Raw genomic sequence first — 12,589 nt, forward strand, 5'->3', positions numbered from 1 at the left:
GCTCAAGATCTAGCTGGAAGATTAGACTGGATTAATCCCACACAGTGTAGATGTGGTTCTGGTCAAATTCTGTGGCACGAGATAAGGATGATGGCTTCAGTGGTGAATTTCAGAATATGTGAGGGAGTGGAAATCCCACCCTTTGTCTATTCGAGTAGAGGGGGAAGGGATGGATATCCCAAAGTTAGAGTGTTTGACGAATTCAGGTCAGAAATCAGAAATATACCCACCAGACGTTGGGATGACCTCGAAGAAGTTGATATGGGGGAAGGATTCGAGCGTGGATCCTTAGCTCCCAATTTTATTCCCCGTAGAGGGGAATAGAAGCACCCTAGATCCAAGTGCTCCACCGCGGGAAAATCCCGAAAGCCCGGATGATGAGTTTTCATCAGAGAATGAAGAACCGCTTAGGATATATTTCGGCAAAGGCAGAAATGTAATTATCCTTAAGGAAGGGAGGTTGGAAATAGAGGAAGAAGCAAGTGGTTCAGTGAATGCGGCCAACACCGAACTCCGGCACTGAGAGGGGGTGGCAGGTGCCTTTCGAAATTCACGCAGGGCAAAGGTTTCAGGATGAGTCAGATCGAATATTAGAGCGCAGAAAGAATCCAATTAGGACAGGCGATGCAGTTTTACAGAAAAAGGAGGCCCAAATGAAAATCCTGTAATACATGCAATAGGCCATAAAAAGGGTCAGAACGGCGACATAGCGGAAGAACTAACAGCGATTCTCACATTGGACACTTTAATAGACAATATATGTAAGCTGGCCAGAGATAATAAATATCGCGCAGTAGCTATGCCCATTATTTCAGGAGGGAATTTTGGGTTTAATGAAGTCACAATGGGCGCAGCTCTAGTGAATGCATTACTAAGGAAAACAGATCAAACTGACTGTCCTAAAGCATTGATAATTAATTAAAAAGTATGTATGCAGATGATTGGTGGCATACATTGCAATAGAATTGAGTCTGCATTTACAAATACAATGATTATTAGTAAAGGGACTAATTCACAAATTGTTTTGCCTTTATGTGAATGTTAAAGCTATGAGTGGATACTGTACTGATGTTTTCTGCACGTAACATGTTCAAATATTGTTTGTACTATTGCCTTCACACACCTGTGGGTGCAGCAGCAGGGGGTGAAGGACCAGGGACTGGGGAGACAGGAGAAGCGGCAGGGGATCTAGGATCAGTCTCTTCATTATCTGTAGGCTCTGTCAAGACAATACTATATGTTAATACAGACGCGAATTCGCGTCAAACGCGTAAATGCACAAAAAGCACCATTCGCGCGTAATGCGCGTATCACGCGAAACGCTCAATTCGCGTAATTTGCGCGTCAATTCGCGCGAACTAGACGCGCGAATGAGGCGAATTCGCATCTTCCGCGCCGCGTTAAACGCCTCATTCGCGCCGCGAGACCTCCAGACGCGCGTAAACGCATCTTTACATTGACTTAAAATTGAAATCATTCGCGCCAGACGCTCTATTCGCGTTTGGTGTGAACGCAGCATAAGGAATGTGACACCTGTTCCTGTCAGGGCGGCGCGAGCGCCGAGAAGGCTCCGTTTCAGAGACAGAACCGGAGCCAGACATTCAGCCAGAGAGGGAGATTCAGCCAGAGAGGGAAATGAATCAACCCGTGCTTAATGCACTAAATCAACATTTAGAGGCACTGCATTTAGGGACACTGGGTCAGAGAAGGCCAATGACTCGCGTCAAACGCGTAAATGCACAAAAAGCACCATTCGCGCGTATCACGCGAAACGCTCAATTCGCGTAATTTGCGCGTCAATTCGCGCGAACTAGACGCGCGAATGAGGCGAATTCGCGTCTTCCGCGCCGCGTTAAACGCCTCATTCGCGCCGCGAGACCTCCAGACGCGCGTAAACGCATCTTTACATTGACTTAACATTGAAATCATTCGCGCCAGACGCTCTATTCGCGTTTGGTGTGAACGCAGCATAAGGAATGTGACACCTGTTCCTGTCAGGGCGGCGCGAGCGCCGAGAAGGCTCCGTTTCAGAGACAGAACCGGAGCCAGACATTCAGCCAGAGAGGGAGATTCAGCCAGAGAGGGAAATGAATCAACCCGTGCTTAATGCACTAAATCAACATTTAGAGGCACTGCATTTAGGGACACTGGGTCAGAGAAGGCCAATGACTCCCATAAATCAAGCGCGTTCCCCTAGGCAAACAGAAATTAATTCGATAGAATCCAGAGTTACTCTGGAAGAATTAATGAAAAAAGATCAGGAAATTAAGCTTTTGAAAAAGGCCAAGCTGAAAAATACCAGAGTGAAAGGAAAAGTCAGAGAGTTGGTTCGTTATGGTGAACAGATGGAAATATCTGGCGAATCGATAGACTCACATATTTTAGCCGAGTTTGGACTGCACAGAGGTAGGAAATTAGCAAAGACCCTTGAGGGGCTAATACCTACTAATAAATATGAAGTCGAACAGGAACGTTTTGAGGAGAAATGGCGAACAGTAGGCTCCTTAACAGCCTGTCAGGAAAGAGCTATAAAAGGAGTCGAGGGGATCCTGAAACATATTTTTCAGGGAGTAAAAAGAAATGCTCTAGTGGGAGCAAAATAATTTCTCCTTTATGGTCCAGAGACTTCTCCAGAAGAATTAGAAAAAGCTCTAATTCGATATGACAGGAAAACTGAAATAATTCAGACAGACAGAGAAAAATCGAATAATAAACCCCCACGGCAAAAGGACCCTCCCAGGCGGTCAAGCCGCGAGAGAAAGCCATATAATCGCCATGAACGGGAGACCAGGCCCCCCTTCCGCGCAGAGCGTAGAACAGATGAAAAATGGAAAAAAGGGCCAGAGAGGGCAGAAAGAAACAGCCCTAAAAATGCCTCGCAGACAGAAAGAAGATTTAGGGATCAATCGAGACCTAGAGTAAATCGAAATGATGGTAATAGGGAAAAAGGGGAATTACATAAACCCCGAAAAATGGAGCAAATTGAGCGCTGAAGAAAGGGCACGTATAATAGAAGAAAGGGGTAAAAGCAGGCCTGAGGCTAAAATAGGCAGAGTCAAAATACATGAAAAACAGGAAAGAGCCCCTGCAGAGGCAGAGGAAGTCCAAGTCAGACAGAAGAAAAACAAAAAGAAAGATGCTGAGGTTAAGGAGGAATAGCAGGTTTCGGCTCCCTTTAAAAAGGCCCTATTAAAAACGAAAGAAATTAATCAAAGATTATACAAGACTTATGATGATACTACTTTTATTATTGATACAGGAGCTCAGATAACCGTTATAAAACCCACAGAAAAACACGACGAATTTGTAGAAGTAATTACAGTAGAAGATTTTGACGGTAACTCCAGAAACAAAGATGTTTGGAGGAAAAAGAAAATAAATGTAGTTCATGGGAGTGAAAATCTGCTGTGCCCGGATGATTTAATCAAAATTGGCAGGATAGGAGTTGTTGATCAAAATAAAGAAATAGAAAGGCTAGTAAGAGAATCAGAATTGAGTAATACAGGGGAGCTGGAAAAAATTCGGAGGAAATATACGAATAGTTATTCAAAAAGCAAGAAGGACTGCGGCAAAGTCCAAGCACAATATGAACATGTTATTCAAGGAGGAATTCCCCCTCCCCAGAGGCAATATAAAATTAACAGCTTAGCAGAAAAGGAAATTGCCGAGACAATCAAGGAGCTGACAGAGCAATGAATTATCAGGAAGCTGCCAAAAGGCGAAATAGCGCCCACGAATGCTCCTTTGCAGGCGGTGCCGAAACAAGACGGTTCATGGAGATCCTGAATAAAGTTACTGTACCGGATAATAGATATTTAATTAACTGCGGTGAAGTGAGTGCAGAAATAGGCAAGGAGAAAAACTGGCTGTCAAAGATTGACTTAGCTAACGGTTTTTGGAGCATCCCTCTGGCGAAGGAGAGTCAATTAAAAACGGCTTTTACTTTTGGAAGTGACCGTTACGTATGGACAAGAATGGCACAAGGGTTGAGAAATGCGCCAAATGAATTTCAGGCTGCCATAAAGAAAATATTATCAGGAATTCTGGTTACAGTATATATTGATGTTAGCGCCCACGAATGCTCCTTTGCAGGCGGTGCCGAAACAAGACGGTTCATGGAGATTAGTAACTAATTATAAGGCCCTGAATAAAGTTACTGTACCGGATAATAGATATTTAATTAACTGTGGTGAAGTGAGTGCAGAAATAGGCAAGGAGAAAAACTGGCTGTCAAAGATTGACTTAGCTAACGGTTTTTGGAGCATCCCTCTGGCGAAGGAGAGTCAATTAAAAACGGCTTTTACTTTTGGAAGTGACCGTTACGTATGGACAAGAATGGCACAAGGGTTGAGAAATGCGCCAAATGAATTTCAGGCTGCCATAAAGAAAATATTATCAGGAATTCTGGTTACAGTATATATTGATGATATACTAATATCGTCGACGAATGAGGCAGAGCACTTGAAATTGCTAGAACAGACTCGAGACAGAATAACTGAGGCTGGTTTAAAACCTAGCCTGAAAAAGATGGAAATTGGAAAACATGAGGTAGATTTCCTAGGATTTAAACTGGGTAAGGACACAAAAGCTCTAACAACGAGTACCAGAGTGAAGCTTGAGGCTGCGTAGAGAGCGGCTGCGTAGAGAGCGAGCTGCCCAAAGCATTTCCAGGAGAACAAATAAGCATCGATTTCGTGGGGCCTCTGAGGCCGTGCACGCGCAGAGGAAACTGTTATTTCCTGCTTGCTATTGACAACCATACCAAAGACAAAATGGTCTGGCCCATGAGATCTGCTTTGGAAGAAAACATAGTGGAATGCTTAAAGGAGTGGATTAAATGGGGGAAGATGGGCAGTATTAGAGCGGATAACGCGCATAATATAAGCGGTAAACTAGTGGAAGATTTCTGTAAGGAGAATAAAATAATACTAGTGAAAAGCATAGCCTACAGACCTGAGACTAACGGGATCGCGGAACGCGCCATTAGGTCCGTAAAGGAATGGTTTGGAAAGAATAAAAACCTTGGAGAATGGGATACACTTATTGACAAGTGTTTATTGCATCTCAACAGGTGTAATGCTGTGAACTTGAAGGAAAGGGAAATTGCTGAGAATTCGAAGTTTGAAGTCGGAGACGAAGTCATTATTACCAGAAGAAGGAAGGTAGGCAAGTTCACAGAGGGCTTGGGAGTAATTGATACAGTTAAATCAATAACGGGGTCCAATACGGTCGAGTTACAGAATAACGGTATTCAGAGTAACAAGGATCTGAAGAAATAGGAAATGGAAGCTATCTATAATAGCTATCATAAATCGAAAGGGCTTAATACGGGTGGAGCACGGTAAACATGGATCAAGAGCTTTTTTATGGCTGGAACCGGAGATGGAGAGATTTCTAGGCTTTGACGGAGTAAGTGACAAAGTCGTAGAAACCGCGGTGAGACCATATTGCTGTTTAATATGCAGCCAGTTATGCGCCCTACCAACCCTGTCTTTGTGCGATGAGAAAAAAGATATTGGGGTTGAATGGACGATGTATCGACAAACTCACACTGAAGTTGCAGGCATCCTTATCTGTGCAGATTGCCGACCTGGCCATCCAAAAATTCGGATAGACTCGTACAGAGTGTCCGGGAACTTTGGGGAACGGTGTAATTGTACTTGGAACGGCAACATTTCGTGGGTTTGTTTGATCTGCAAGGCAAAAGAACGGACTTTAATGTCTTCACGGTTGGTTTGGGAGACTTTGAAAGTTCTTAAATCGATGGGATTATTTCAGGACGGAATAATATCCAGGTTTGCTAAGAATCCTTATTTAGGTATGCGAGAACATGAGAGGGCTGCATTTTTGGATGCAAGGGTCCCTATGCTGCTCAGAGACAGAGAGGGACTTAAGGAGAGGGCTCTTTCGGAAAGAGAAGAATTAGTCTGAGAAATAAAAAGGAGAGATCGCGAGAAAGATTTAACCCTAACAGACTTAGAGTCCACAAGATGGCATCTCACTCTCTGGCATGAGCCAATCTTGAAGTGTTTTCCTGAAGTGGACCTGAAACAAGGGTCCCGGGGAAAAATCGCTTGGGTATATGTTAAGCTCGGCGAGCAATGGCAAGTCCGTAGCTGGGGAAACCTAGCTATTGAATTGGCACAGGGAGGCGGATGGGAAAACAGCCCGCCTTATCATAAAGATTACAGAGGGAAGCAGCCACGTTCTAATATCACGAAAGAAAAGAGGCGATCTATCAGGAAGGAAAAATTTGTGCAGCTAACCGTGTCGCTGGCGAACGACTTAGAAAAGTACAGAGTTTGGTGTCCGGCAGATGAGACGTATATAACCGGGGTTCTCTATGATAACAAACAGGTCACAGAGGAACCGAAGGATATTTTCACTGTTATAATGCATTTTAAGATAAATGTATTTGTGACGAGAGGGGCGGGGCCGAGAGCCGTGGGAACAGAGCGAGGCCGGTGGAGTAAGTGATAATGAGCGCCACCTGCGCCACTCACCGGTCTCGAGTCTCACGGAGGAGCTCCGGAAGGATACAAAGGAGGAGTGACGACAGGGAAAGACGAGAGAGGACCAGGGGCAAAAATATAAATATACGAAAAAGGACTATGGTGATTTTTCTTATGCAAATCTTTGTGATAAAGACGGAGAAAAAATGGATTGTGATGATTTTCTTAATGGGACAGACCCAAATCTTTGTGATAAAGACGGAGAAAAAATGGATTGTGATGATTTTCTTAATGGGACAGACCCATTTACAGGAAATAAAACAAGCGAAAACTTAAGCATAAAAAGAAAGTTACATTTAAAAAGATTAAACCTTTACAGAAAAAGAGACAAGGAAGGCGTATTTAGAAGTAATTAGATTTTCCTTGAAGATGGTGTTTATGGTTTAACAGGAAATGAATGTGGCGCTTATATCGAAAAATGTTCTGAAGGACACGATCATATCACAGTTAATCAAATATCAGCGGTTTTATGTTATTGGACCAAAGGAATAGTTCCTCTCCCTTGGACATTTAAGAAGAGTAAACTGGTGAATAGATATGAGATGAGTTACGGAGCCGGAGGAGTAGTGAGAATAGTGGATAAAAATCAAAAATGGAAATTATTCCATGGGCCTGCTTATATTGCAATTAATAGCATGTTGAGGTACAGGGTCCCTAAAGGAGGTAGCAATATGCCTCTGACGAAACTAGATGCAATAGCAATGGATGATTTATCATTGACTATTGATAGAAAGGACTGGAAGGAGAATTGGTGCAAAGGCAAGGATAAAAACTATTATTTGGGTTTAAACTGGTTGAAAAATGATCTCTGTAATAACAGTACACAAATTAAAGGCCAAAAGGTTCTTGGTGGACCACGATGGTTCGAAAGCCCAGGGGAATTCATTGAACAAGGTATATCAGGAATAAAAACGGCAGCGAAAGCTGTTTTTAATTTAGTCAATACAGATATGTGGACTGGGTTGGTTAACTTCCTGGTTAGTACCGGCTGGTATGTTCTGGTATGTTCTTTACGGGGGGTTAATAATATTAGGCTTAGTGTTATTGTTTATTGTAGTGAAGTGTTTCTGTGCATCTGTAGGACAACGAATGTTATCCCGGAAAGAGAATAAAAGAGACAAGTTAGCTATTCTGAAAAAACTAATAGATTTTCAAGCTAAGGGGCACAGACGTTTCAGAGGAAGAACAAAGAGCATAACAGTCGCAAGCAAAAGTACAACTGTCTTACAGCAAAAGTATTACCTTTGCTGTAAGACAGTTACAGAAAAGGAAACAGGAGGAGTTAGGCCGTTAGAAGAGTAAGGAGAAAAGTTCACGAGACGAGAGCACGGACTCACTTGTGAAAGGAGACTAAGAAGGATTTGGGTAATTGAGGGATATAATTTTGAAAACAATTACCAATTGCTGCTAAAAAAGTCCAACAGAGATCGAAACTGATAACGATAGAATGGCATCCAATGATTCAATAAGAGGGACACCAAACGAAACTAACGGGCAGCCTGACGAGAATTCGACAGGTTCATCAGATGAACTGCTTCAGGTTAGTGGGGAAATTGGAGCTTTTATCTTATGGATGATCCTTCAAGGTTTAAACAAAAATCTCTGGTGGCACCTTCTACTTTGTTGCCTACAAATTGGTAGGATCATAATAATGAAGAAATTGAGACAAATAATTCTAGTGTGCTCTCTGATGATGGTGTCAGAGGGTTGGCAAAATTTACTAGAAGCAAGGGGGGCTTTAGTCCTATTTTTATCGAGCTTAGGTAAAATAATTGTTGATATTGCTACTATAATGATAAAAAAGAATGAATTAGTCTATTGGGGGGAACTAGTTATTATTGTAACTATTGTATTATTGCATTATATCTGATTGGAATATTAATGTTTCGATATGGAAAAGAGGCTAACTTATGGATTTTGATTGGCCTTATGACATTGACTGTTTTTATGTTGGGATTTTTCCTAAGTAATGACAACATAGTGTTCCTAGGTATTCTCATACTAATGAATAGATGGGATAAAATGAAGAGAGCCCTCAAGAAGTGCAGGAAATGTTTTGGACAAATTGCCATAGTTAATTCCGATTCCATATCTGCATGATTTACAGATGGTTATTTCAGGCGTGGAACGGATGAAACAAGAAAGTGTGGAGGATGATTTCTTATATAGGTGGAAACATCACAAAAGTAATCAGTATTGTATGGAAATTGTAAGTAAGGCACCGAGAATTGTATTTCAAATTATTGAATTAAGACAAATGAGAGCAACTGGTGTTGGAAATGATGAAGATGAAGTTATAAAAGATGAAATATGTAATACAGGTAAATATAGTCTTTCTTATTTTTATGATTGTCGCCTTTTCCACATGAATTTAATTGCACTCATGCCACCTCTGAGCCTCATTGAATGTCTGAAAATGTACCTACAAGCCACTTTAGTGTTCTTTTTGTGCCACCTTTGTAGTACAAATTAATTTTTCATTAATACTAATTTCATGATTGGTAACTTATTTGTCTTATTTTACTTCTGATTATATTGTTTTAAATAGAAATTTTAAAAAGCTTATAAACAAATTTTAGAATTTTACAGATGAAAATGATGCCATTGCAAAGGTAAAAAGAAAATGCCCCTGTAAATCACTTCACCTCATATTAGGAAGGCTAATTTTTTATCAGAATTTTTGATTATTGATCAGAAGGTGCTCCTTAATTTTTTTTAATTAGGAGGACAAGCGCTCTTGATTACAAGAAGAAAAACACTGCTCTTAAACTGGGTGTGTGACAGGTATGGCTGAGGAATGGGGTTTGGCCGAGGAAAAATTCAGTCAAAAGATTTTATTTTTTGCTTTAACCCCTGACTACTACAACAATTATTACAACTTTTGTTTAAAAGAATAATCACACAATACACTATTTCTTCCATGTTTTAATTTTAATGGTAAACCCTTTGTTTGCCAAAAAATAAAGAGTTTAACTCTTTAAAATAAAGAGTTTACTGTGGGAGTACTACACTCAACCAACACCAGGGAAGGCAGTTTTTGTCAGAGCCCTTGTTATTCTTAATTTTGACATTAATTGAAATTTTTACACCAGACATATATATCGGTTCAAAATATCGGTTATCGGTCTACTTGATCTGTAATAATCGGTATCGGCATCGGCCTTGAAAAACACATATCGGTCGACCCCTAGATAGGATGTGTTAAAATGCTTGAGAGTTTGTATTTAAAACTGATGAATGAGTAGCTTGTTGTGCCTGATGCTATCAGTTTTGTATTTAAATTCTGAAGGAATTGAAACACATCATACATATCAATTTGTTATTTTGAGGTTTTATACAGAATATCCTGTATATGAGTTAAAATCGAGTTGCTAATGTTCTGTATTTAATGCTCTTACTACTAGAATTATTTTTTTATAAACGCTTGTTAAGCATGCACTGCCTATGTGTTTAGCACTTAAAATTGATTAATGAACTGTTTACTGTGCATGATGCTTCCAGTTTTGTCTTTAAATTCGGAAGGAATTGAAACGTTCTATATGTTAAATGAATTTTGTCAATGTTGGGTACAGAATATCCAGTATGAGTTATAAAAGCTGAATTGAAAATGTTCTGAACTTTTATACTCAGAATTTTGTCATGATTAAAAAATTGTGAAACGTGCACTGCCTCTGTTTTGTATATCAGGATTTAAATTTCAATAATACTAGGACATAAGGTACATTTCTGTCACTAGGGGTGAATAAATGTTCTTTTAGAGGTACAAAAATGTACCAATGTTCAGAGGTACATTGCTGTACCACGCTAGGGTACAGCTGGAGCGACAACGCATTTGTACTCTTAGGTACATTCCTGTACCTTGATTTTTCTGTGTGTATTTTTGTTGTAATTTCATATTTTAAATAGTTTTGTATATATATATATATATATATATATTTATTTTTATTTTATTTTAATTCAGCTACCATCAGAGCTGTTCAGACATATTCTTCTAGATGCTGTCTATAAAGAAGGAGATGGAGCCTTTCTCTGTCACTAGTGTGACAGTTTTCATGTTTTATGGCATCAGTTTTTGAAGAAAAGCTCACTTTGCCTGGCTGGCCTGTATATTTAGTACTTTTATTAACTGAACAAGGTTTTTAAAAAATATTTAGAAAGTTTATTGCACTAATTCAGAGATTTTTTTTTCTTGTGTAGGTATCGTTGACGAAGACAGAGAATACAGAGTGGAGTTTGAGCTCACCAGGTGTGATGGCTGTAGATGCATCTACAAAAACACTACTGGATACTGTGGCCATGGAAAGAAGGGGGTATTCACAGTGTTCTATTCAGACAAAGAGTTTGCTTGCTTCAGTTCTATGGACTGCTACTAGCATGAATGAATGAGTTTTTATTTTATTTAATTTTTTTAACTTGAATTGGCAACTGAAACTGAAAGCTAAATAAATGTTTTATAAAGATGTGTCTGTTTGCTAAATTGGTTAATGTCACTTAACAGAAGGTTACTAGACTAATTTTATAATTTAGCGGTTTTTGTCAACTATGTTTTTCTCTATCAGGCAAAACATTGTTTTTAAGGGTAACACTTTACAATAAGGTTTCATTTGTTGACATTGATGTATTAACTAACATTAACTATGAGTAATACATTTGTTATAGTATTTATTAAGCTTTGTTAGTATTAGTTAATAAAAATACAGCTGTTCATTGTTAGTTCACTTCAAAGTGCTTTAACTAATGTTAACAAATACAACTTTTGACTTACTTTAACTTAAGAACAGCTAGTGCGACTAACCGTGTTAAGAGATGTTTGTATCCTCAAAAAATTATTGTAATTTGTTTTTGATTATTGATAATCTAAGACCTAAAATTGCGGTGGTGATGACGTCAGTAACCCGCGCCATGCAGAAGTTCCGAAGGTACTTTCGAAAGTAATTTAAAATAATATTCTTAATATCATTAACGCTGTTTTTACCTCGGAAGAATTAAATTTGATTTTATACGATTATGTTGAATTTATTGCTTCCTTTTAATCTGTAGGCCTATAGCGATTAAGAGTATGGCTCACCTTTACGCGGAACAGCCAGCTTTCTCGAAACCTTTTGGAATGCCCCTACCTTTCGTTTCACCAATGAGAAACCTTTTGACACGCCCCCTACCTTTTGGCACACCCATTGCTCCAAACTGCACCTACCCCTACTAGGAGAGATTGGATTTCCTGTATTGCACAGCATACAGGATTTTTTTTTTGCGTGTACAGGTGCATCTCAATAAATTAGAATATCATGTAAAAGTTAATTTATTTCAGTAATTAAACTCAAATCGTGAAACTCGTGTATTAAATAAATTCAATGCACACAGACTAAAGTAGTTTAAGCCTTTGGTTCTTTTAATTGTGGTGATTTTGGCTCACATTAAACAAAAACCCACCAATTCACTATCTCAACAAATTAGAATACTTCATAAGACCAATAAAAAAAACTTTTTAGTGAATTGTTGGCCTTCTGGAAAGTATGTTCATTTACTGTACATGTACTCAATACTTGGTAGGGGCTCCTTTTGCTTTAATTACAGCCTCAATTCGGCGTGGCATGGAGGTGATCAGTTTGTGGCACTGCTGAGGTGGTGTGGAAGCCCAGGTTTCTTTGACAGTGGCCTTCAGCTCATCTGCATTTTTTGGTCTCTTGTTTATCATTTTCCTCTTGACAATACCCCATAGATTCTGTATGGGGTTCAGGTCTGGTGAGTTTGCTGGCCAGTCAAGCACACCAACACCATGGTCATTTAACCAACTTTTGGTGCTTTTGGCAGTGTGGGCAGGTGCCAAATCCTGCTGGAAAATGAAATCAGCATCTTCAAAAAGCTGGTCAGCAGAAGGAAGCATGAAGTGCTCCAAAATGTCTTGGTAAACGGGTGCAGTGACGTTGGTTTTCAAAAAACACAATGAACCAACACCAGCAGATGACATTGCACCCCAAATCATCACAGACTGTAGAAACTTAACCCTGGACTTCAAGCAACTTGGGCTATGAGCTTATCCACCCTTCCTCCAGACTCTAGGACCTTGGATTCCAAAT

The sequence above is a fragment of the Sinocyclocheilus grahami genome, unplaced genomic scaffold (genome assembly GCF_001515645.1).
Source record: "Sinocyclocheilus grahami isolate Dianchi unplaced genomic scaffold, SAMN03320097.WGS_v1.1 scaffold1706.1, whole genome shotgun sequence".
NCBI lineage: Eukaryota > Metazoa > Chordata > Actinopteri > Cypriniformes > Cyprinidae > Sinocyclocheilus > Sinocyclocheilus grahami.